Here is a 27,534-nt window from a genome sequence, read left to right as displayed (position 1 = left end):
GAACTATGTATCAATTTAAAAAATAGCACACCTGAGTTAATGTAATGGTACTTTATCGGCTTTGTGTCGTAGTGTATTAACATTCATAAAATAATAGTTCATAGGCTAGGCATCACACATTCTCACATGTTAGATCAATATAGTAGCATACAGCATGACTACAAATATTGGCAGGTGGAAACAAAATAAATTGCCTATTAAGATTTCCTTCTTTTCTTTAAGCCTATACCTAACATGATTTCGTTTTTAGTCAGTGATGAGAGAAGGGGCTCCATCCTGTCTTTTTTTCAGCAACAGAAAAATGTGTTGGTGAAATTCCTAGGATAGTTACTAAGTTTATTACCAAAATTTTGTCTTTCAAAATCTTCAGGCAAGAACTATTGAATTGGTAGCCTGCACACAGGTTTCCCTTGACCATTCAACTTTTTCAAATCTTTCTTGTTATTTTGATTGTGTATGTTTTTTTCCAGTCTTGTGACAGATTCAACTCCTTCTTTTGAGTTATAAGGAGTTATAAGGCTGCCAATCAATCCTCGTAATACTTGGGACTTAGAATTGTATTCTTTGGGGTCCGTTGGATTCATTAGTGACAAGTTTGACATGTATGAAATAAGAGAACTTGTTTAGCAAGTGGTTTATGAAGGTTATTCCTGTAATAGCAACCAACAAAATAGCCCCCAAACAAACCAAAATGACAACAACAAAAACCAAAAATTGTTAATATTATAGATTTTCTATATTGGCCAAAGAAATTCCCATAATGACTGCCTGATTAATACATGTCCTTATCACAGAGTTCTTGAACTTTAAAAATTTTACCCCAAATTTAAAACCTTAAATATTTACCCCAAATACCTATATCCTGTTTAAAAAAATATTTTTTTACATTTATCTGTGTGTGTGTTTCCTGCACATCACTGAAGTCCTACACAAAGGACCATATATGGTCTTTCCCTCTCCATTTCCTTGCTTTTTTTTTTTTTTTATTTCATGTCTTAGCTTTTTGTCACAATTTGTGTGTGTGTACGTGAACATATGAAAGTCAGAGGACAATCTATGGGAGTTGTTTCTCTTCTACCATGTGGAACCCAGGGATCAAACTCAGGCATTCAGCCTTGGTGGCTTCTTTACCCACTGAGCCATGTCCCTGGCCCACTTCCTCTCTTTTTGTTTGTCCAGCATAGTTACCTTCTCAGAACACCACTTAGATATCCAATTGGACCGAGCTGTATTCTGCCACCCTTTACAGAGCATATTGGTCTATTTATACAGGAAACTTGACGGCTGCCATTCATAAGGTACTCATTATCCTTGTGTTACAGTTATAACAACTGTGTTTGTTCCCAAATGTTTATATGTATATTTTATTTATTACTATAATATGCAGATGTGAAGCTGGGCTGTGGTGGTACACACCTTTAATCTCAACATTGGGAAGGTGGAGACAGGCAGATCTGTGAGTTCAAGATCAGCCCGGTCTACAGAGCAAGTTCAAAGAACCTGCCTCACCACACACACACACACACACACACACACACACACACACACACACACACGAGGGTTATAGTCACAGACCTAGGTCTAGGTAAACAGAATGTAAACTATGCTACAAAAATACATGACTGTGTCTATTAAAACTGCTGAATGCTTTAAAAATACATATGTGTGTATGTATATCACATCAATTGTGTTTTACTTTAAGTTCAAGCCCTACTTGTGCTATTGTTATCAATAAGACATAGGTATGTTGAATAAGTATTGACTTAAAAGGTTATTTCTATGAAAACTACTGCACACTTAAGAAAGATTTTTTTAAAATGGGTTAAAAATAAATGTTAAAAGACCACTTTTTAAATACTTTAGCAGAGCGAGATTGCACATGCCTTTAATCCTAGCATCCTAAAGGCAGGGGTGGGCAGATGGATCTGTGAGTTGGAGGACAGTCAGAGCTACATAGTAAGGCCCTGTCCCAAAACAAAACAAAACAAACCCAAAAAATTGCTTTAAACCTATTTGGATAAGTAGTTGAATCTATCTGTCGCTCATTTCAATTGAGAGGAGGTTTGAATTTTTAACAAATCTTGTCAAACCTTCTGTTTTCTCAAGAATTTTTCAGATAAAGAAGGGAAAACCCCCTCAGGAAATTTTAGGCTTGGTTCTGTTCATCTTCAGCCCTCCCTCTCCACAGGGAAGATAGCAGCTTGTCACCTTGAGGGCCCTCCTCCCTCCTGCTCTCCCTGGGGTTAAATGCTCTAGTAAATGGGATGTGTTTTAATCTCTCCCTCATTAAAGTGGTCCTTGATTGATCAGCATGGGCATCACCAGGGAGCACGTGGGAAACCGGAGGCTTGCCTTTCATCCCAGACCTGCTGAGTATTTACATTTTAATAAACTCTCCGGGGACCTATAGCCAAAAGTTTCCTTGGCAAAACACTGCCTAAAAGTAATTCTAAAACGATAAAATTGAAGACAAGATTCTAAAACAATAAAATTGAAGACAAAAGTGCCTTAAAGACTACTGTTATGAGAAATAGGAGGATGTTTTAATTTACCTAATAACATAGAAAATCAAACTGGGAGGGAAAAATTCCTACCCACTCTGAGGACTATCTAGAGGGAACACGTCAGCTAGAAGCCATATTGAACAAGTAAGCACATGAACAGAAATCCTGTTTGTTTTTTGAACATCATGTGAACACTGGCCCTGATGAAAAACCCAACAGAAAGTGCCACAGCTGACGTTGTTTGGGGAAGACACTTGGCTGTATGCATTTAACCAATGTATGTGACCCTTTCATTTTCCTCCTGAGCAGAGGGGAAGTTACATAAAAATTATGGAAATAATACACTTACATTTTATTATATATTATCACCTGAAACATTGTACATGAAAAACTGTTATAGCCATGTTGTGCCTCCTTGGGGTAGATGATATCTTTCACAAAATTATGTTACAATATTCTAATTTTCTTCACTCAGCAAGTCTTACTGCTGAGATTTCTTTAAGAGTTTTTCTCATACCTTATCTTCTAGGCAGTAGGAGAATTTGTAAAACAGTAAGGTCATTTTGCTTACTATTCAGTGAGAATTAACCCATGACAGAAGTCAATCACCAATCTAAAGTAACCTAGGAGAGAGTGACTACAACTTGAACCATCCAAGCATCTGCCTAGTATCTGATAGGGTCTCCAAACTCTCTGCTGTACTTTGTGCTTTTCAAGATAGTCTTTGGATCTTATGTCATTAAGGGTATAAACTAACCAAACTACCATTTGAAAATTAATCAAAGTAGGTTTTTGTTTTTCTCAAGGAAATGTTTACATTGAGTTTAAGTGGTTGAGCTTAAAACCTTTCCAGCAAATAATTTAAATTCAAAGCCACATCTAGTTGTTTGCATTGCTTTGAATAGGAATGGCCTCCTTTCCCTCACCTGTATCAATGCTTGCTCACAGGGCGTGGCACTATTAGGAGGTGTGGCCTGTTGGAAGAAGTGTGTCCCTGGGGAGGTGGGGCTTTGAGGTCTCATAAGCTCAAGTCTGGCCAGTGTGTCTCAGTCACCTGCTGCTGTGTGGGGATCAGGATGTGCATGTAACTCTCAGCTCCTTCTCTAGCACCGTGTCTGCTGCACGCTACTATGTGTCTTACCATGAGGAGACAGGACTAAGCCTCTGAACCTATAAGCCAGCTCCAATTAAATGTTTTCCTTTCTATGAGTTGCTATGGCCGTGGTGTTTCGTCACAGCAATAGAACCTTAGCTAAGCCAGCGCTAACGGCAAAGCCTCTTAGTGAGGCTGTGAGATAAATGACCTGAATACACGGGAATCACCGCTACCCATGTTCAGACTCCTCGTACTCCACGACTAACCTAGGCCTTTCAAGGTAGCTTCCTGGGGACTGCCGGTGAGCTAGGTAGATGATCTGTCTGTTTAGCCAGCAAAAGGAGGAGGCAGAAGATTAGAACATCTTGCCAAAGTTAGTAGGAGTCTGCAAAAAGTCGGAAGCCAGATGAGATCAGACAGCATGGAGAAGAATTTGAACTAAAATGGCCGAAAATATTCTAGGCCTCGACAAGATTGTACGGATGCTAGAAGCTTCCAGGACTAGGCCTAGGTTAGCAGACAGAGGCAGTAAGCCTCCAAGACAATTACATCAGGCATATACAAGTTACTTTTATATCCATGTGCCTGTATTTTCACCTCTCTTGGATATAAACCAGGAATGGTATTGTCATATCATGTAAGAACTCCATAGTAAACTTTAGATGAACAGCCAGCCTGTTTTTTATGTTTTTTTTTTTTTTTGAGGGGGAGGGTAGTGAGACCGGGTCTCTCTAGGTAACTCTGTTAGTCCTGGAACTCGATGCCCACCTTGAAATCACAGAGATCTGCCTACCTCTACCAGAGTACTGGGATTAAATTTCTATTTCTACCCACTGTGATTCACTCACTACAAATAGAGCAATCAAATGAAGTAACCTTTTCTTAGTTTTAGCATTTTTATTACAGGTAAGCAGATAATGAGATGGTGAGGTCTTTAACATATGAGAAATTCTTTCTTTCATGATTTAAGAACTGACCTGAGGGGAAGCAAGGTGCAGTACTAGAAGGAAGGGTTTTCAGTTATCCCCCCCCCCCCCCCCCCACCAATGCTTTTAGAGAAGGCAGGGAATTATGGCTTATAGCTGTATAGACACTGGTTGATTCTGAAGGGAACTGGAAGTGCTTTTTCAGGGAAGAGATACAGTGTTACCTAGAGAGCTCAGTCTCCATCTGCATTCAAACCCCGCCTCTAGCACACAGTACTTACATGACTCATTTCAATGCCTTATTTCGATTCTGCACACTAGGATAATTGCCACCCACTGCAGTTACAATGACTGTTTGAGAACACACTTTAAACCATGCCTGAGTGTAATATGCTTTCAATGTGAGGTATGTGATAGGGTTTGTTATTATTCCTAACACACACACACAGTATGGATTTAGAAGGCATGAAAACGGCATGAATTTAAGCTGGGTTTCTTTGCTTCTCTAGATATTGAAAGATAACCATATATATAAACATGGAAAAAAGCAGCACAACTATTTCCACCTCAAAAGTAAACAAGGATGACAAAACAAAACAAAACAACAACAACAACACTCTAGGGACCTACTCCTCAAAAGAGATTAAAAAAAAAAAACACTCCTAAAATGGAGCTTTATTTTTTATTTATTTATTTTTTTTTAACAGAGATGGAGTCAGTTATTTTAAACCTAAGTGGTCTGCATAGGAACAAAGTGGTGAGGCATTGGAACAAAGCCAGCAACTCCCTGTACCTCTAGACTTACGCAGTAAAGCTGTATTCTGTACAAAAGAAATGTAACAGACTTAACAAGGGGGAAAGCAATCTGAGAGAGAAAACCCCTCTGGCAGCCGACTCTGACCTAAGACATTCCAAGCTCCAGCAATCTTGATTTAGACAAACTAATATAGAATCAGGGTTTGGTCTAGCTTGAATTCTCGTGGCTTACTTATTTCTTATAGTTCTATGGCGCAATAAAAGGCAGATTTTCACAAATATGTTTCTTTTGTCCAAGGCACACTTTAATAGCCCTATAACAAAGTTGGAGGAAGTGTTTGTGTTTATTATAATATTGTTTATAGAGTACATGTGTCTTTAACGCTTTTGTTATGAGTGCAGTGTGACAATTACTCACCCCTCCCTGCTTTCCCTGCAGAAGATATATCTGTCTTTAGAATAAATGGATCAAAATGTTATGGCTCAGTCAACCTTCATTTAGTGGTTTATAATTCACACATAGCTGTGTCTCTGCAGTGGACTTAAGGAAACAGACCTACAAATTTACTTAAATGATGTCTAAGACATAGAAAGCAGAAACTAAAGGTACTAGCTTATTTTATTCATTTTCCATCTAGCAGTTACCTAATGATCATCACATGACATACTTAGTCACTTGAGTACTCAGAAAACCCCCAATGAACACTGCCTCCCTCTGACTCTACATTTATCCAATGCTTCCTTAGCCCGGTGTGCTCTGAGCGCATATATGGCAGAGAAGCAGGAAGGGAATTATTTGCGGGGAGAAAGAAGAGCATAAAGAGGGGGGAAAGAGAGACACAGAAAGGTGAACACGGTGGAGCTGTGAATATAATCAAGTTTCAGTCATATAGATATAAAATAATGTCATAATTTGTACAGGTAGCAAACAAGAGCCTAATTTAAAGCCAGTGATAGCACAGACCTTTAATCTCAGCACTCAGGAGGCAGAGGCAGGCAGCTCTCTGAGTTCAAACTTAGCCTGGTCTACAGTGAGTTCCAGGACAACCAGGGTTACACAGAGTATGATGGTTTGTTTAAGTTTGGCCCAGGGAGTGGCACTATTAGAAAGTGTGGCCTCCTTAGAGTAGGTGTGTCACTGTGGGTGTGGGCTTTAAGAACCTCTTCCTAGTTGCCTGGGAGTCAGTTTTCCACTAGCAGCCTTCAGATGAAGATGTAGAACTCTCAGCTCTGCCTGCACCATGCCTGCCTGGATGCTGCCATGCTTCTACCTTGATAGTTATGGACTGAACCTCTGAACCTGTAAGCCAGCCCCAATTAAATATTGTCCTTATAAGAGTTGCCTTGGTCATGGTGTCTGTTCCCTGCAGTAAACCCCTGAGACACAGAGAAACCCTGTCTTGCCACACCCCTCCCCCCAAAATGTCAGTGATTTTTAAAAACTCAAGAAGAAATAAAGAGAAAGACTCTCCCTAGGAATTGTACTTGCAAATCAACCTCTTTTGTGTAGAGAGTATTGTCTTGGAAATGCAGGTGAAATGTTAGCAGTTAACAAGATCAGATTCTCAGCAGGGCTACAGCAGCAAGACCAGTAACTGTTGTGGAAAGAGAAGAAGGAACCCATCTGAATTCTGCCCTCACCCTTGTATTTCTAAGCAAGGACAAAGTACCTGGGCTCCTGCTATTTGCTTGGTAAATACTTCCTAATATTTATGGATGTTTTATATAAATGAATGCAAGACAAAAATACAACCTAAGAATTAAACGATTTCAATAATTGACCAAGATAGTCCCAAAAGACCGCATGTGGCTGACCTTGGCTGTCAAGTTGGTACACCTGGAAATAGAAACTTTCAAAGAATTGCCTCCATCAGATAGTTGTGTGGCTATTTCTGTGAGGCCTTTTTGATGGGTCTTTTAATGGGCCTTTTAGGACGGCCCAGCCCACCGTGGGTGTGACTAGCTCTAGGCAAGTGGGCCTGCTCTGATAAGGAATGCTCTGAACAAGTCTGGGAGCAAGCTTCTACATCCTGTTCTTGTGTGGAACTTTCTGCTTCAAGCTCCTGCTGGGAGTTCCTTTCTTGCTTATAGTGATGGACTATATCGTATAAAATGAAATAACCATCCCTCCCTAAGATGCTTTTGGTCATGGTGTTTATCACAGCAATAGGAACCAAGCTAGGACATTATTCCTCAAGATGATGCTTGCTGTTCATCCTAAGACCCTTGGCTAGATGTGAAACTTCCAGACTCTGTGTTCTTCAAACTTTCCAGACACTTGTATTTGCCCTTTCTGGGGCTCCAGGGTCAAGTGCCTGAAGTTCAAATCAGCTGCCTTAAAATAAGACATTTATCTAAGGCAGGCTCTTCTTTTCTGGGGAATGTCAAATAAACAGAACAATGAAATCTATGGCAGGCACTTTCTGTCTATCTGTCTTCTTCCCTTTCCTCTTCTTCCTCTTCCTTGTTTGTTTTGAGATAGGGTCTCTCTCTCTCTCTCTCTCTCTCTCTCTCTCTCTCTCTCTCTCATTGAGAGATCTACCTGCCTTTGTCTTTCTGGGATTAAAGGTGAGCTCTACCAGGAGGCCCCACTAGATATCCTTTCTTTAGGACCATTTGACTTTATCACCTGGAACAGAAATAAGCCACAAACAACTAACAAACAACTAGGCTCTAACCTATCAGAATTCCCTGCAGGTTCCGAAAGAACAAGGATTCCTGGACTTCATCCCCAGAGATGCAGATTAATACCCATTTGTGAGGCTACTTTTCCCACACATGCTGCCCTTCAGATTTGCTAATGACTATTTACTAGAGAAGGTTTGAGACGGTGATGATAAGGTTAGATCTCTTTCTCAACACACACCTCATTTTCTAAAGGATGATAAACTGTTATGGTAAAAATGCTCACAGTGAGAACAAAAGAGCTGTTTCTGATCTTTAACATTCTTTTTCCTCTGCCTTCTCTTCCTCCTGCTTCTCCTCTTTGTCCTCCTCCCCTCTTCCTACCTCCCTGCCTCTCTTCTTCCTCCTCTCCCTTTTCCTCCTTTTCCTCTATCTTCCCCTCCCCCCTTTCTTCTTCTCTGAGCTCCATCTGCAAGTGCTGAGGTAATTTTGTTTTTTTTCCAGGTGAGTGTCTAAACACAAATAGGGGGTGAAAGTCAATTCTCTCCCAATTACTTCCTCATACAAAATAACAAAGTCATTATAAATGGTACAGACTACTGGAAAAATAAAATTCAAGTTACACCCATAAGAGATTTTTGCTATTGCTTGCTTCTAGACACAGGTTTTGTGTGGAAGGGTGCAGAATTCTTGTGTGTGTGTGTGTGTGTGTGTGTGTGTGTGTGTGTGTGTGTGTGTGAGAGAGAGAGAGAGAGAGAGAGAGAGAGAGAGAGAGAGAGAGAGACTGCAGTCTGAACCAAATAAGTCCTAAAAAGGTAACTATATCTTTTTACAGAACAAACACACAAAATCCAAACTGTCATTTTGCATATATATCATTAGCTTAATTTTAATGAAGATAGACAGATAGATGAAATAAAGGCAGGTGGCCAACAGTAATGAGAGGAAATATGAATGGAATGAAGTATCCCATAAAGCTTTTATGTACAAAAGTGTTCATAAAAACACAGCACCCCACGAGTTCATAAACAGTGGTGTGGATACACTGTGGTATGTCTATGTAAGCAGCACTGGACACGAATACAAAAGAAGAAAACTAACTGCTTGCCCTGTCCCTAACCCTGAAATTTCCTGCCCAGGGCCTGGACTGCCCTTCTCCCAGAGGCTATTCCCTATATAATCTGGACATTTTGGTCTCCCTACTCTCTCTTCTTTTCTCTCTCTGTGCTAGCTTTCTCCCCTTCTCTTCCTCTCCCCTCTCTTTCCCTTCCACTGCACTCCCTGGCCTCAACTTGCCAGAGCTTCCCCCCCCCCAAAAAAAAACCCGTGCATTTAATATAATCTAATGTGGTTTGAATTGTCTGATTACACCAGCAGAGAAATAATGTATCGGATGGTGCAGAATATTTAGGGTTGGAGACAGGGTATGCCAGATGGGGACTGAGGAATGCTGGAGGGCCTGGAGGCCAGGTCTGCTTGGTATGTAAGATATGCACAACAGTTCCTTGTCCCAGGATCTGAAACCAAACTTTAACTATGTGTGTATGTGTGGTCGTGGCAAAGACAGAATGAACTAAAGAAGCCAGGCACAGAGACCTCACAGTGTATGATTTCATTCCAAAAGAAGAAAGTGTTCTAAGATGGAAGAAGTAGAGGCGTTGGGAATTTCTGAGGAAAAACCACTGGGATCACCAAGAGACCAGGAAGTAGCCTTAACACAGGCAGTTTATGCAAGTGCCTTTATTTGTAACATTTAATTGAGATGAGTGCTTGTGGCTGAATACTTTCTAGGATATTATTCTTTAGCAGAAAGGTTAAATAATTGCTTTGAAGTTCATTTACTTAAGGATAATCATTTAATTACATTAGGCCTGAATCAGTGCCAGGATATAAAAAGAGAAAACAGACACCTTACATTAATGAGACACCTGCTGTCATTTTATACTATGCTGTCACCTAGAGCTCAGTGAATGGTTATTGGTGATGGAAAACACAACAAGGTTTCATGGGGAAAAAAAGTACATGTCCAGTATTCAAATATCAGTGTGGTAAGTGTCCATCAGCAGACTGTGATGCTGTGGTGGGAATGAGAGCGGAATGCACTTCAGAAGGAGTCCTATTGACTGCCTCTCACTCTTGGGCTCTGCCAACCTTCTTTTGATCATTCTTTGCTCAAGTAAACAATGAAGTTGCCTTATGTGCAGTTTTGTTTTTCATTCAGATCACTAGTAATTTTTTTCAGCTAGAGAAGATATAATAACTAAAGTCTTTGCCATGCTCATAATTTCAGAAAAAAGGTTACTTTTGGTTTTATTGTTGTCTTTTTGTTTCATTTTGTTTTAATGTGGTTGGTCTATCAGTGCTTTCCAGCAGCACTTTCTGTGACTGGAAATCCTCCTATGGGGTGATAATGACTACTACAAGCCTACACCATTGATATGCAGCTAGGCTTACAGAAGAATCACCTTTTTACTTTAGCTCCACTTAATGCAAATGTAAATGTAAGCAGGGAAGTGAGCCTAGTTGCAATTTTATTGGGTAGTGCAAGCCTTTAGTGGCTTTTTGTTGATTGTTTTTGGGTTTTCGGTTGTTTGTTTCTTGAGTCTCATGGAGTGCAGGTTGGTTTCAAATTCTCCATGTAATTGAAGCTGGCCTTGGTAGAAAAGCCTTTGCTTTTTCTACCTCTACCTACCCAGATCCAGGTTACAGGCATGTGTAGCACTATGTTTAGCTGCATGGTAAATGCAAGTCTTGGTGATGAAACCACATGATCCCTGACAGGATGACTGCTTGTAGAAATGACCAAAAGTGACAGGCATGGAGAGCGGACGGCAAATGTTCATTGTTTTGTATTTTCTAGAAAGAAATGGCATTCTCTGGGAAATATGACAAACAATTCCATATTCTTACAGTCATCAGAAAGGTTCTTAGAAAAAAAAACACTTAAAAAAACCCCAAATTCACTCACAATCAATAAACTTTAAATATTTGTATACAAGAAACGGAAATCAAGGGGCCACCATGATAAGTTACTTGCCAGAAAACATTTGATTTAGGTTTTAAGTAAATAACTACCATCCTTTGATCTTAACTTAGTAAACACTTCCAAGTATGCTGTTGCCCATCCCCGGTTCTAGATGCCGCAGAATACCGGACTTGGGACAGCTACAGCACCATCTCAGGTAAACAAAGGTAGAATGTTCCTTTATTATTTTAGACTTAATGGTGTTTAGGTTTTTTTTCCATTAGATTATGTCTTGGTTTGAGAAAACTTGCTATTTTATAATATTTTTCTTGTTGCTTACAGAGTCAGTCTTTTTGAAAAAGGTCAGCAGGATATGACACAGTAACTTCTATCCACTCCTGTTGTCTGTGAAAATGCTCCACTGTACCAACTTATACACATATTTCAGTCATTTCCCAGATGCTTTAGAATACCATGGCTTTACTAGAACAGAGACCCTTTAAGGCACTTTTATTATTTCTGGGCAGTGTAATGATTCACACACTGTCTAGTAGCAAGATTGAAAGAATTGCTGGTAATTTTCTTCTCACTATAAACCATCCCACCCTCTTCTCCTGAAGCAGAAATGTTATAGAGTTTCCATTTTCAGACCTTTCAGAAGTGTGTGCTTCAGACGGATAGACAGACAGACACACACACAAATTCACACACACACATGTACCCATGCTTGTGCACAAACACACACACACATATACACACACACACACACACACATACACACACACACACACACACACACACACACACACTGGACTAAACTGAAAACTATACATATTAGTTTAAAAATCTGACCATTTTAATCTCTGCACTTCCCTCTTTAATCCTCTTTCTTCCAGATTAACATTTATGAAATTAGGGTATGCCTTAGAATCTACATGGAAAAGAACCTTGCTAGACTCTAGGTAGAAAAGTCAGTTTCAATAACATTATTATTGGCCAACTAGAGAAATTATGTTTTAGTGATGTTAGACTATATCGGCTCCTCCAAAAGCTCACCTTAGTTTAATTGCTGTCATTGTAAGTTAAAATTCAACTTATATATTTGAATTCTTAATCTTTTAAACAGTCCTTAGGAGGATTACATTGCCAAGCAGTTTTGAAATGTAAATTTATTTCTTATTCAAAAGTCTGCTTATCCTTCAACAGATAATGTAATTAAGGGGAGAAGCTGCCAGATTTCTCTTAAATCAAAAAATGTACTGGGGCTAAATTGACGCTGAACTCAATACCACTGGCGTTCTTAGGAAAGAAAGAGTGGGCTGGAGAGATGGCTCAGGGGTTAAGAGCACTGACTGCTCTTCCAGAGGTCCTGAGTTCAATTCCCAGAAACCACATGGTGGCTCACAACCATTTGTAATGGGATCCGATGCCCTCTTCTGGTGTGTCTGAAGACATCAACAGTGTACTCACATACATACAATAAATAAAAATCTTTAAAAAAAGAAAAGAAGCAAAGAGACAGAAACACAAGGAGACCAAGATAGAGGTGAGAGGGCCACACACCAGCGGCTGCTGAGGCCTCCTGACCGTGCCCTGAAGCTAGGCAGGAGGCCTAGAACAAGTGCTTGTCTAGGAGCTTCCCAGGGCACATGGCTCTCACAGCCCCTGGATCTTCATCCTCCAGAGCATCTAGAAGATACTTTTCTCGATTTGAAGCCTTTTCTATTTGTCAGAACAGTCCTAGGAAACATATAATCGATGTCACGGGAACTTCAGTTTGATTGCATCTCACAATGAGCATGGAAGGTGGAGGACACTGTCATCCTTCAGCTGTAAGAAAACAGCTCTTGATTTGGCACTGTTTACACAGCTGTGTTAAGACTTAGGACAAAACACATCATAGTTAATACAGCAGGTTCAACTTCTATAGCTCCCCAATTAAACGTCTAAAAATAGACCACAGGAAGGATGCCAATAAGCCATAAAAGACTTCTGACCTATAACAGACAACGAAAACAAAATACATTAAAATGTCTGGAATCAAACTATCTAGGAAAACAAAAAAGATACAGTCTAGTTATTAAATATAAAATAAAGTACAGGATTATAGCATGATTAGTTAAGAGATTGCAAGAGTTGATCAGACTGTGTTGTTGAACGTCATTCAGGATGACGATGCTCATGCCAATTCAGTGGAAGCTTTGTTGATTTTTGTAAATGTATGTTGCATTTTTTTTAAATGTTTGGTGTTGAAAGATCAGGAATTGAGTTTTAAAGGGTCAAAGTGATAAAGAAGAATAATGGAATATGAACCATAAAATCAGTATAAAAGGAGCATGAATAGAAGGATTGTAGGGTCAATGTAAGGCTGAGTATAAAATTTGCACTATGATCTCAGACTCCCAGTTCCAAAACTGGGAGAAAGGTACTTCTACTCTTCAAACCATCTAGTCCAGTGGTTCTCCACCTCTGGGTTGAGACCACTTTTGGGGTCACCTAAGACCACTGGAAAACACAGATATCTATTACATTATGATTCAAAACAGTAGCAAGAAGTTATGAAGTAACAAAAAAATAATTTTATGGTTGGGTCACCACAACATGAAGAACTGTGTTAAAGGGTTACAGCATTAGGAAGGTTGAGAACCACTGACCTAGTTGTGGTATTTTGTTATAGCAGCACGACAGATCAATCCATTATGGGATGATATTTAGCTACTTGATATAAAGACAAAGAGCATGTAGGACACAATTCTGATTTTATATGGAAAACTGAGCCTCAAATTATTGTAGATCACATTAAGCAAATGCATTTTTTTCAGTTAAATCATGGAAATAATATCTCCTGTAATGCAATATTATTTTTAGGATATGTAACAAGATGTAAGTACTTCTTTTCAATTATTTGGGGGATGGAGTAAGATCTAAAGTACAGCTAGTGGAACTTGTAGCTATACCAAAGCGCTCTCTGGATTGAGATGCTCAACAATGGGATAGGAGGCTTTGAGGAGATGGACTTCGGGGTTCTTTATAGAAACACCCCAATGCTCATAATGGCTTCGAACACTCACAAAAAAACCCCTTAGCCTTGGTAGAATTATAATGATCCCTACCGATAATACCGATAATAATCTTACTGTAAACTTGGCTGACTTCTTTGCATACATATTCATGTTTAACCTTTAGCACATCACCACGGGGTAGTTATTATATGCAGCTGGAAAACATGGAGGACCAAAAGGTTAATGAATTTGATCTTGGACACTATTTTCTCTACCTAGCTTCATCTATTTCTTGACTTCTCATCTGCTTATTACAAAGTAAGTTTGTTTGTTTTTTTTAACTGCTAGGATATAAATAAATAGATTGATAAATTAATTAATTAAATTTAAAAACTTTTCCATATCTGGCCAACCAGGAGGTGCTATCATGGGAGTTGACATTACTTACAACAAAGAAAAAAAGTTTCCAGCACAAGTAGTCCTAGAGCTACGACATCTACCTGTAGCTGCTAGTCACGCTGCACAGATTTCTGGCCAGACTCCACCTTCAATCAGGTTGTGCTGAAAGGGTTATTGATAAATTGTACTAGCTGGCTACCTTTGTCCGTGTCCCAGATGATCTGAAAGATGAAGCTTTCTGGCGGTGGTTGTGTTACAGATGACGTAGATACTACAAGCATCCAAGCTAAAGGTGTGTGCACTGTGGGTGAGCAGCTGGGCCCACAGTTCTCCTCCATGAGGCAGAGGGTAATATCCTCATCTCTCGCCAGCTGGCCCTGGAGTCAGTCCTCCAAGGGCCTTGGCACCATGCTCATGTCTGTTTCTTGGAAGGGCTTAGAGATGTGTTGCTCTTTTGCCCTGGCTCCAGGAAGCCCACACAGCCACATGAAATCCGATGTTAGATCTAAGGACCAGAACTTTGAGCATGCCAGAGGCTGGAGGGCCAACAGCGGCTACAAAAACTCACCTTGGCTCTTACTGTTATTAAAAAAAAGGTTCGGATGCAAAACCAAGCCAAACCGAAAATAATTACAAAGCTAATACACGCAGTTTCAGTTGGCCCTTACTCAGTACATTTTCAGTACCAGGATTAAGAATTCTAAGTTCTTGGACACTTCCCTCTTTGGTTTTTGAAGATAGGATCTTACTATTTAGTCTTGGCTGGTCTTGAACTCATAGAGATCCATTTCCCTTGGCCTCCCAAAGGTTAGGATTAAAGGCATGTGCCACCCATGTAGAGCTTAGATTAGCACCTTTCTCAAAATCCAAGGGACCATGGGTTCCTATGCCCTTTAGCTGCCTAGGCTGAACCAACAATCACTTTTAAACAATGCTGCTGGCTCCTTCTCACAGTGAAATGGTATTGGGAGAGTAAAATGTGGGGGCTAAATGTGCTTGTCTCTCTAACTTGATATATTTTAAGAAGTAAAAACTAAAATCTGATCCATTGATTCTGCCTCTGAGGCCAACAGTCTTAGATATGACACCTGCTCACACGAGGAGGAGGTCAGAGTTCATCCAGTGGTGATTTTCAGGTGACTCATCACCACGGCGTGAGGGTTCTGTGCTGGCCACGGAGGACTGCAGACTCTAAACATTTTGTGTCTGCAGCTTGACTGGTTTAAACAAATCCTAGAATCTGGGTTTTATTCACAGATCATTTCTGAGGGCCCGCAAGAACAAGTCCCATGATTACAAACGAAGACACGCAAGCCACACCATCAGAGTGCTACACAATCTGTGCAGGAGACTAACTCCCATCCCTGACTTTAGTCCCAGTTCGGCTGTGACTCAGAAGACAGCATGCCAATTCAGACTCATTAACCTCGACACACTCACTTCCTTCAACAGAGCATAAATAAGTTTGACTCTGACTTGAAGTTTTCTGTGCCAGCTTTCGGCTCCAGCTCAGAGCTGTAGGCACTCTCCCTTTCCCTCCCATTTGCTAGAAGCAGGAAAAAAATGGCAGCGGATTTGAAATTTAAATGACCTCAGGCAATGTGTTGACCTAAATTCTCTGTCAGTGATTTAAGAGGCGTTCAATGACTGTAGGCAGGAACAAAGACAAAGCTGGAAAATTCTCCCCATGAATAATCTCGAGCAACTCCAGGGCCAGATTTTTGTCTTCAGGTCCCCTGCAAATGACTCAGTAATGTTTTCATCTTGGGGAAATCAACAGGACCTCTGCACTGTGAACATAATATTGAATTCCAAACAGTCACTGTTTAGGAAAAGACAGATGATGCCGGAGCCAGGGAGCTCTGAAGGATTTAGTGAGAGAAAAGTAGTATAACAAAGACAAATAAATCTTAATAAAAACAATAGCATGATACATAATATAAACAAGACACGGAGAAGAAGTCCAGGTGAGTGGGACCCATGTCCTGGGGTATTTCTGGGATGCTCACTTGGTGAGATGGCTGTTTAGTAGTCCTTCTGGAACCCATAATACATTTTGAGCTCTAGGCTCATACAGGGATGAAAAGCTCTCCTATCGCTTTCTTCAATGAAAGATGTCCCCTACAATACTGAATCATCCTTATTTCACACCTTACGACCAACAACAGAGGCTGGAACCTCCGAGCCAGCCTGCGTAGAGCAGGATCTACCTAACAGAATAAAGGCTGAACACATTTTATATATACAAAAAAATGCTTTCAGATTATTCTATTTTGTATCGTCTTAAAAAAGTCACCATAACCTAGATAATATATTTGACAAGCAGAAGAAATTCTTTTCACAGAGGCTCACAAGAAAAATGTGCTTATGAAATATGTCACTAGGCATACGCATGGCTCTTCCTGCAATACTGATATAAAATTAATTATACTTGATAGTTTAGTTATTAGATATTTTTGATGATAATATGAGTGATGTGAACTACATTTAACAATAGCTTTGAGTAATCCAGCCCAGGAACCGTAAACTGTGCCTGATCACACCTATCTACTATGTGGGTGGACTTACGGTACAAAGGATCGCTCAGCCCAGCACTGAGGCGGCAGATATTTCATGTCAAGAGTAAGGAGTGTTCACAGCACACTATTTCACTGCAGTGCTTCTTAGAGGAGAATGAAAAAAAAAATGCATCCACAATGCTGTTTTTTTTTTTTAAATTAACAAATCATATTTATGTATAAATAATATCACAATTTATAAGATGTCAATACAATAACTTTAGAGCCAATTGATAATGATAAAAGATGTATCCCAATGTTTCTAACCTTGTGAAAACTTAGCTACTTGTGGCTGGTAATTGCCACGCGGGTTCACATCTGCGGCCATGGTTCTTCTTACCTTCTAGAACACTCCCTATCTCTATAACTATTAGCTCCGCCCCTTTTACCTGTCCAATCACAGACCTTATCTGCTCTGATGTGATTGAACAGGGTAAATACTGCAGTATATATATATATATATATATACTAGTATATATATTATATATGCATACATACACACACACACACACACAAACACATCATATAGGTACCATATAGGTGATTCCCCATTTATTAACCTCAATAGCCTAACTGGGACAGAATTGTACATTACCTAGCTACCTGGGAGAGGTTAGATATGTGAAAAAGAAATGCTTGCAGTCAGTAAAGTTTTACTGTCGGGTCTTTTTCTTTCTTTTTTTTTTTTTTTAACAGTACAAATTGTGTTTTCTATACAATATTCTGCTCATAGATTCCCATCCCAAAGTTCCTCCTAGATACTTCCTCCCCATCCACCCAGATCTACCCCAGGCCTGCTCTTAGGTTTGGTTGTGATATATATCAACGCCCTGTTGAGTCTATTGGAGAAAGAACAATATTCTTCTGTGGCTGTCACTTGGAGATGACTTCAGTACTAATGACTTCAGACTTGTCTCCATTTTCCCTTTGAGAGCTATGTTTAGACCTGTTGCAAGCCCTCTCTGGATTCTTTCTCTCTTGAAACCATGAACCACTGCATGAAGGAAAACACAACACAAACTTAGTTCAGAAACAATGGTAACTCAATCCCTGGGGGCAACAACTAAAACCTAATCTTGTAAGCCTTACTAAAACCTGATTCCTCTGGTGGCAGATCCATGATACCAGGAAACTCTAGCAGCTACATCTTACCCCTCTGCTGTCCCAGCTGCAAAGGCCACAATGCTATTGTTGTCATCAAGCTGAAAGACTAAGGACCAGGCATGTCGATGTCTCCACCAACCCAGTGCTTTGAGTACCCTCTCTCTGGTGCTTTTCAAGATAATAAATAATCTCTAAACAAAATCTTTCTATTTTATTCCCAACTGGTTATTGTTTGTTCTTTCTGTGAGTTTATTTTCATTCTTTTTTTTGTGTCAAAAACAAAAACAAAAACAAAAACAAAGCAAAACAAAACAAAGTTGAGCTGTCACTTCACAAAACTGGGATTGTCTTTGTCTAATGTCTAATCCTTACTGGTATCTATGCTTAAGTAAAAATGGTTGTTCCCTGAGAGGTTTTTTGTTTGTTTGTTTTGTTTTGATTTTTTCAAAATAAAGAGGAGTTAGGGATAGAGAACCAAAAAAGATAGTATAGTACTTACTCCATAACCCATAACAAATAAAATCTGTCCTGTGACATGTAAAACAAGTGTCTGATTTGACAATCATGTCTCTTGAATCCCAAGTCTTCTAAGACTATTAGTTTCACACAAAAGTGATGATGATGATGATGATGATGATGATGATGATGATGATTGATGATGATGATGATGATAGGGGCAGGGTCTTATGTAGCCCAGTCTAGCTTGGAACTTCTCTATCTAGCCAGGTATGAGCAGGAACTCCTGATTTTCCTGCCCTAGATCCAAGGTACTTGGATTACATGTGAGTACCACCACACTCAATGTCAATGGTCAGAGCACAGGCCTCTGGCATGCCCCTGGACCACCTGGGCACTCCTGGACCACCTCCTCTGCTACTTTAATTTTCAAATAATAAATTTTCAGTGTTGTCTTATACCTACCCACCTGCTACCAAAACACAGTCATAAATATCCCTAGTGCTCTCCTCTTTTATTTGTCAACCATCAATCAATTAATCAATCAATCAATCAATCAACTCTTTTCTTCTTCCAAAATATAAATATATGAGTTCGTGGATTTATACTTTAATCTTTTTTCTTGGATTTAAGATAAGTTTTTTTTTTCAGATCATATACTGTAAAGCTGGACCAGAATTTTTATTTTTATTTTTTTAGGAAAGAAGAATGAGAGAGAGGTAGAATGAAGAATACAAAGGGAAACTGAAATAACACACACCAAAATTTACAAAATTAATTTCCTAATCTCATTTCCCTTCCTATCTTGAGACTAAAATGTACGTCTAGAATAAAAAACCCAATAATTACAAAAAGAACCTTGGTTTACAACAGACAAAAATGTACACAGTATATTTGTTTAAACTAAGTTTTCCCAATGTTTAAATAATATATTTTTGGTCATTTGGTGTTTAAATCAGGTTTCTTAGAGTTAGGCATGAAAATTACATCAGACACAATTAGTTAAATGATAATCTGATATGTAGACTTTAACATTTTTTTATTAATTACACTTAACAAGGCAACATAAAAAATGGTTTCATTACTAGTAATTTTGTGTGGCAAGTGAGATGTTTTACAATTTTTAAGTACCGAAAATAAAATGTTCTTAGATAATGCCAGTTTTGGGTTTTCCTCTCTACTGTTTAGATTTTTAGGTGCTCAGCTCATCTACATATTACATGACTTGAATTAATTATTGTATTGATTAAACACATTAGTCATAACTTCATAGTACCCACAATACATTGGTGTGGCATTAAGAGAAAGATGTCAAATCTTTTCCTTTGGAGTAGTTTCACAGCATGAGCCCAGATTTGAACTCTCTACTTCTCTGTCCCTGTGTCTTTCATCACCTCCCTTGTGTGTGTGTGTGTTCCTAACAAAGGGCTTTTGCTTTGTATTTACTGAACAACCCAGAAAGTATCACCTGGGAGAAGGAATGAGGAATACTTTACAGAAACGTTTAACAGTCTACAAGGGACAGAACGTCACTGATCCCAACTGACCCAGACAAACAAATAAGATCAAGCAACATCTGTGTGTTGCTTTCAACATTTACAGGCAATATTGATTTTCATAAGGTTGCTTTCAACTTATTTGCTGTTTTCAGCATTTATTACCATAGCACATAAACGCATATACATTGTTCATGTGTCAGTGCCATGGAGGACTACATGATTTAAGATTAAAGCTGTGTAGCATCTTAGGTTGTGAAAGTGGATTACATGGAACATCTGTCTAAGGTTGGTTGTTATATTGTTCCCTCAAAGGCAGATATAACCAGGAGGCTGAGTACACAGTAGGAGAACTGTCTTAATTCTTTAGTCACCACACCATGTACTATTAAATGTGGCTGTGAGTTCCTGCAAAAGTTTCAGTCTCCTTGAATTTAAGAGTTATTTTCATAATACAATCATCACAAATCATGTCTAGATAGCAATGGAAGTTGGTATAAATGTGAGTTTTGTGAAATTTTTCTTTCTCAGATTGGGGTGGGGATCACATGTTCCTAGGACATCTTTCCAGGTTCCCATTTTCTTCCCTTGACTGCTGAGGCCTACACCTAGGAGCAAGTAGCCAGTTGAAGATGCTAAGGCATCCTATGGGGAAAGGGATTCCCAAGGAGGAAGACAAGGAAAAACTAGTTTCTACAAGAAAAGTAGTTTATCTTGAAAATTTGTTCTGCACGTTAATTCAAGAGATGATGCCTTCAGAAACAGAAAGAAAAACAATTAATTTTATTGCTTCTTCTTAAGAATTCTACTGCTTTTAGGTTTTCCACAACATTGATAATACCCTGTCAATTATGTTTTGTCTGGTTGAATGTAATGGTTCCTTAGCTCTGTAACTCTTACAATATTCTTCTCTGTAGACAAGAAAACATAAATTATTGTTCAGCAAAATGAACTCACTGTTAGTATATCTCAGAAAGTATAGAAATATTTTCCTGTATTTAAATTCACAGAGAAATTCAGGTAGGTTAAAGGAGCAAAAGGCTTTCATACTGATTTTCAAAGCAGAAATGAGTAAAACTCAATTTCTGTCTCCTGCTCCATATTTTAAAGTGAAAAATTTAAAGGTCACTAAAAAATAAAAACCTTTTCAAAAACTCTCATCTTTGGATACATTTTGATCTTCATTTTAATCACCGAGCCACTGACAACTAAGGAGAGACTTAATACGCTCTTGCTTTACTTACAGAGTGGTAAGAGGAACACACTATTTTCTGTTCAGCTTTAGGGTTGAGGAAGCCAAAGCCAATGAATATACATTCAACTCCAACCCTTGAACTGGCCACCTTCACTCTTGGAGATGGAGGTGGAGCTAAACTAGGAGGTAAACACAGGAAGTAAAGACAGGAAGTTGGTCTCCCAGCATTTACTGGGCCAATTAGGTGGTTCTCCATTTCCCTATCAATGCCAGGGTGCCCACAGTGTTTGAAAGCTGGAAACTTAAGTCTCCTCTTGGATTCTTCCAGTTCATTAACTTCTCACATTAAAATCTAGCCATTGAACCAGGCATGCTGAGGCACACCTTTAATCCCATCACTTGGGAGGCAAAGGTATAGGTGGATAGATGTGATTTCAAGGCTAACTTGGTCTGTCTATTGAGTCTCCAGCTAACCAGGGCTCTAGAATGAGACCCTGTCAAAATAAAATAAAAATGACCCTTGCACAGCTCCTTTTATTACAACTTATAATTTCCTTTCTTTTTTTCTTTTTGAAGGAGGCTTTTGCTATGCAGGTCAACTTGGCCTCAAACTTGTGATTCTATTGTTTTTGTCTCCCGAGTGCTGGGATTAGGGTATGTGCCAGCATGCTGGCTGAGTTCTGTCTTTCACAAGCCAAGATTTGAAAATTACATTTACTTATTGCAGTCCACTGCTCAGAACCATTTTGCAGGTAGGTGCCTGTGGCACACTGATCAAAACCACACTTCTTAGAAAAGGTAAAGCCTTTCAGAACTCAGCCCAACTTACTCTTACAGTACTGGTCTCAATACTCCTTACAGGGCTTTACCCTATAGTCCTGGCCTTGCTAATATTTTGTTGAGAACAGCATTTTTCCGTTTCAAGTCCTTTCAGCATTCAGGACTCAATCTAAACATCTCCAGAGTCTAAAGTCATGATCCTGTCAGAACTGGACCATTGTTCATTTCATTCCTTATACTTTCTTCATTCATTTGTGATCACAGGTTTCATAATATGATTAAATAATCAATATCTGGGTGAAAGTACCCCCAAAGGAAAGTGACTCAGAAAAGAGTCTTTTTGAACTGTACCTGCTTCAGCTTAGACGAGTCATTGGCACCCAGTATGTATCCACATGTCTAATGATGGGTCCCAAACTATAAGAACATTAAGTCTGATGACTGTATGTGTGTGTGTGTCAGGTCACGCAACATATAATTTTCTCTGTGTGGGTCTTGTCCAAAGAGGACAGAAGTAATCTAGTATGAAATTGCTTAAAGGGTTATTTTCTATTTCTTTTTTTCTCCTTGAGAAAGGTTACACTAAAAATATAGACCATTGGCACACAATTCACCAATAGTAGTCTCTCTTTATGCCTCAACTTACAGAAATGAACCTCTGAGTAGATCAACCAATATGAAATAAAGAAATTAATTTGTATAAACAAGTGAAATAGATTTTATTGAAATAGCTGATTAATTTAATCAAAAATAGTCACATTTAGAGCAATTTCTATCAACTGTAAGTAGGAGAAATGGAAATAACTGTCACATTGATATTCATGCAGTTATCTTGCCATCTACCCCTGTTTTTATTTGGTGCCAATTATGTTTCTGATACTGACTTGATTATGAAAACTCCAACTTGAATACGTGGTTACACATATCTAGGCTTTCGTTCAGACACGAAAACACTCAGTTTGCTAAATCAACCAGGTCCTTCTTGAAAGTCCATCACCTCTGCTCAGAAAATTAAATGGACTCTTCTGAATCCCAACATATGATTGAGGCTCCCAGGAAAAACGTCTATGTTCTCTTGAATCCAATTAGTGACAGCAGATGACGCCATTGAAAAGGCGAGTAAATAACATTTGCATGAGAGACGCTCTTATGATTAAATAGATGCTTCCTAGTCACGGAAGACCTGCAGCATCCGAGCACTGCACACCGCTTTGCAGACACTGTCAAGCGTGACATGCTCCACGAAGCAGGACCACCAGCATAAGGTGCTCAGCCAAGCTGCTTAAGGATGCTCAGTTTTCAGCCTTAGCTCTGAATCCACATTAAAATTTTCAATAATAAGGTTTCAGGCTTGTTCCCACCCAAATGTCCTCCAAAGTCTCTGTGTAGCCAGAGCTATCATTATTTGAAATAGGTGACCAGAGGAAGGAAGATGAGTGGAAGACAAAAGGAGAAACATTATATGAGTCCTTCACAGCATCATTGAAAAACAAATTTTCTGTAATTCCTGCTTGGGTGGTGTGCTTTTAAGTTATACCACAAGTGATGTCATTCTTCTTCAACGCCAAAAGTAAGCTGAACTCAGTTTCTGCCCCACTCTCTCTTTTACATTCAAGTTTTCTTTTGAGGTAGCAAATTTTTAAGTTCAGACTCCAGTTTAAATAACCTGTCCTAAGTTTGAACTCAGGTAAACTAACAGGCTGGTATCTCACATTAGTTTCCAAGTTGTCCCCCTACAAAACCCAAGCCTAGCTCCAGTCTCTAGGCTAATCCCCAACAAGACCAGTGTCTCCAAGTTATTCCCCCAACAAACCTGTACCCCATGCTACAAACCCACCCCCTGCCTAATGACCACCAATGTAAAGGGGAACAGAAATTAAGTTTATGATATAGAAGTCCCAGCACCAGCCATTTACATTAAAAGGCACAGTAGCTTTCCAATTAGATTCCTGCACATGTACTTCCTGCTTGCTGCTTAATATAAATCCTTGCCCGATAGACCTTCAGGGCTCCCCCACCACTAAAACCACCCCGGTGATTGTGGTGCATTGGGGGGTAGGGGAGAGCGAGCTAGCTAGAATAGAATAAAGACCCTGCTGAGTGTTTCATCAGATTGGCTCCTGTCTGTTTTTTGGGTTCCACTAACATTTCCCGGCCACTACACTTTCAGTCTTTGCTTGAAACTGCTTGGTGATGATTTTCAAATTCTAACTCTCCTCTTCAAACTCTTGTTTGTTGTCACCATTGTATTCTTGAGTCCATACATGACTTCTATTACTACAGCATTGTTCTCTAGGGCCTTCCTTAGAACTCATACATCTTTTGTTTCTACAATGATTTTCAGATACTCTAATTTTCATTATTTAGGGCAGAGTATCTAAATCTTTAATGTGCATGTGAATGATCAGGATTCACTTATTAAAGACTATATTCTTATATTCTAATTCAGTGTACCTTGAATGAAACTGAGCATGAGTGAACAAGTTCTTCAGTGACCATGACTATGATGGTTATATTGATGGTGGTAATGATAGTGATGGTGGTGATAATATTGGTCATAGTATTGATGATGATGTTGGTGAAGGCAGTAATGGTATCTGTGATGGTGGTGATGGTGTTGGTGATAGGATAGTATTGGTGATGGTGGTGATGATGGTGCCTGGGATGGGGATAGTGATGATTACACAGATCACTTGGGAATATAGCAAAGCTCTAGTTATATACCATTTGTTCAGAGGCTTGTACACTCACAAAGCTATTGAACATTAAACATGTGGCTAGTCCTAATATGTTTATGATTGTGTGTCTCTCTCTCTCTTTCTCTCTCTCTCTCTCTCTCTCTCTCACCAGAGTTCAAGTATATATAGAATAAAAAAGAATGTCAAATACATCATTTTATTTTGTATTAATCATAACTTGAACTCATAAATTGAAATAATATTTTAGACATTAGATTAAATGAAATGTAAGACTTTCACATACTTTTTTTTTTTTAAACCTATTTTAAGGTGCATGATAGAAAATTTAAATTTATTTGGAGGTCATATTACACTCCTGTTAGTTGAAACTGCTGTATTAGAGGCAGACATTTCAAATCCTAGTCAGCCTTGGGATCCCAGAACACTCACTTAACTGGCACATTCTCTGGATTGAAATGTCATCTACCACCCTTGCATTTGCCTTTGTAGTATTTCCCTCAAATGGGATATTCCAAATCAAATATATTTAAAGATTGACACAACCTGCCCTGTGGCATAGACACAAGACAGTTCCCAGGAAGAGCTTTAACGGTCTATTGTGTCCTACCTGTGTGGTGCTCCCAATACCACAGGATGGTCTCTGCCTTTCAGTCTCCTATTTGAGTGAATCCTTTTCAGTCACCGTATCATCTAGTTCAGTGATCCTGCTTGAAAACAGTTATTGTGGAGGTTTATCAATCTCTGCAGGCATTTGCTAAAGCTATACTTCCAGCCAGAAGGCTCAGCATTTCCAAGGCCATAGAGGATCTACTCTTCCCTCCAGACCTCCAGACACCACTCTACAATATATTGGCATGTTCCAGATGGTGAAGATGCCATATATCTGAATAAACTGCCACTTCTTTGTGTCATGGTAGGGAACCTGAGCTTATTTTCTGCTGTATCTTCATGCTAGCATTTTCTAAAATCCCGAGAATAAATTATTCAAGAAGAATTCTTATACATCAAGCTCCCCCACCCCATGTTCTACTGAGGGCCTTGATTAGTTAGAAATGTTATAAAACATCCAAATCAAATGCACAAACTATAAGCTACAGAATAGACATAGAAAATTCTCCAGTGAGCTTGTTCCAGGAATAAAAAAATCCCTGCCCACTGTTGCCTTATGCCTTTACCAGGCATGCAAGGATGATGGCAGTGGGCACCTGATTCTAGTTCTGAACTTCTAGCTCTCTGTGGCAAGAATCTCTGTCCTATCTGGGTCCAGCCGAACCAGGATCCATCTGTCTATTTCAGCATCATCTCTCCAACACTGCTGGCTGTGGCTTGATTGTCAGGCTGCTCTCTCCCCCTTTTCTTATGTCTTGGAAAGTAATGAATAACACACAGTAGGTTCTGCTCATAAAGCCTGCTGAGAATTGGGAAAGAATCACCTTTTGTGCCATGGTCTCTTCCAAGAGCCTTCCCTGTCATTTATCTTGTCACTGGGGACTCTGATAGTTAATTGACTGCCAACTTATAATTTTTATTTTTGTTTTTTTTTAAAACCAGATCTCACTGTGAAGCTCTGGTTGGTCTGGAACTCCATCTGTAGACCAGCCTGGCCTTGAACTCACAGAAGTCTAAGTACCTCAGCCTCCTGAGTGGAGAGAATTAAAAACACAAGGCACCTGATATACAAGCCTGATAAATTCTTAAATTTTTAATACTATTTTTTGGGTCTATTGGTAAATAGTGTAAAAAGAAAGGTAAGGTCATGATTTGCATACATGTGAATCTTAAAGAGTATGCTATTAGTAAAAAAAAAATAAGTATCATATGATTTGAGTCAAATGCTAACCATTTTACCATCTATTAAGTACTTGATCTTAGACGAATCTTGAACTACTTTGTCTATCTGTAAACTGAGTATAAAAATAACACTACATTTTTGAGGCTTGAATAAAATGCTTTATAGAAGGAACCCAGGAAAAGGCCTGGTATGTACTAAGCATTTGACAAAGAATTCTTCTTTTCAGATTAATTTTTTAATTTTATTATTATGTTTATGTGTCAGGGTTAGTGTATGCCACATGTGTACAGGTGCCAGAGGAGGGCAGAATAGTGTGTCAGAGCTCTTGGATTTGGAATTATCTGTGACTATGTGCCCATCCACATGGGTACTGGGAATTGAACTTGTGTCCTCTGGAAGAGCAGTGAGTACTCTTAACATCAGAGTCATCCCCAAATCTCCCAAATATTTATACTAGCAAAACCTTTGAATATAACTTACTGAACAATCAACATAGTTTGTCTCCAAATTTGAATACACTGATATAAAAATTTCTATTATTAATTTCTTGCTCCTATTATATCCAAATGTTATGTATTCACAATCACACACACATACACACACACACACACATCCCACACTGAAGATCTTACCCTCTCCATCAATATCTTTCTTATTCATCACAAGAACAATTGCCATATTTTTAAATTTAAATCTGGCTTTAGGAGCTAGCTATTCTTAGCTTTTCTCTCTCTCTCTCTCTCTCTCTCTCTCTCTCTCTCTCTCTCTCTCTCTCTTTCTTCCTTCCTTCCTTCCTTCCTTCCTTTCTTTCTTTTTTCTTTCTTTCTTTCAAGATTTATTTATTCATTTTATGTATAGGAGTACACTGTTGCTGTTTACAGACACACCAGAAGAGAGCTTCTGATCCCATTACAGATGGTTGTGAGCCACCATGTGGTTGCTGGGAAGTGAACTCAGGACCTTTAGAAAAGCCGAAAAGCCATCAGTGCTCTTAACCTCTGAGCCATCTCTCAAGCCCCAGCATGTCTTAATATTTTTCCCAAGTAGTCAATATGAAAATACTCAATTAAAGCAAGGATACAATTCTGTGAATAGACACTGAACACAATAAAACCACTAGGAATGTGCTTTCAGCATGCAGAACATAGGAAAGAGGACAAGCCCTTGATACATTGATCAAG

General features: G+C 39.1%; 1 protein-coding gene and 1 pseudogene across 2 annotated transcripts in view; one reads left to right on the top strand and one right to left on the bottom strand.

Annotated features, from left to right (window-relative positions):
- Prkg1 (protein kinase cGMP-dependent 1) overlaps positions 1 to 27,534 on the bottom strand; it is a 1,198,874-nt gene that overhangs the window by 509,822 nt on the left and 661,518 nt on the right. The window lies entirely within an intron of this gene.
- On the top strand, positions 14,302 to 23,126 carry LOC127684473 (60S ribosomal protein L18-like; annotated as a pseudogene).

The sequence above is a fragment of the Apodemus sylvaticus genome, chromosome 1 (assembly GCF_947179515.1).
Source record: "Apodemus sylvaticus chromosome 1, mApoSyl1.1, whole genome shotgun sequence".
Taxonomy (NCBI): Eukaryota; Metazoa; Chordata; class Mammalia; order Rodentia; family Muridae; genus Apodemus; species Apodemus sylvaticus.
This window is presented reverse-complemented; position numbering and strand designations above follow the sequence as displayed.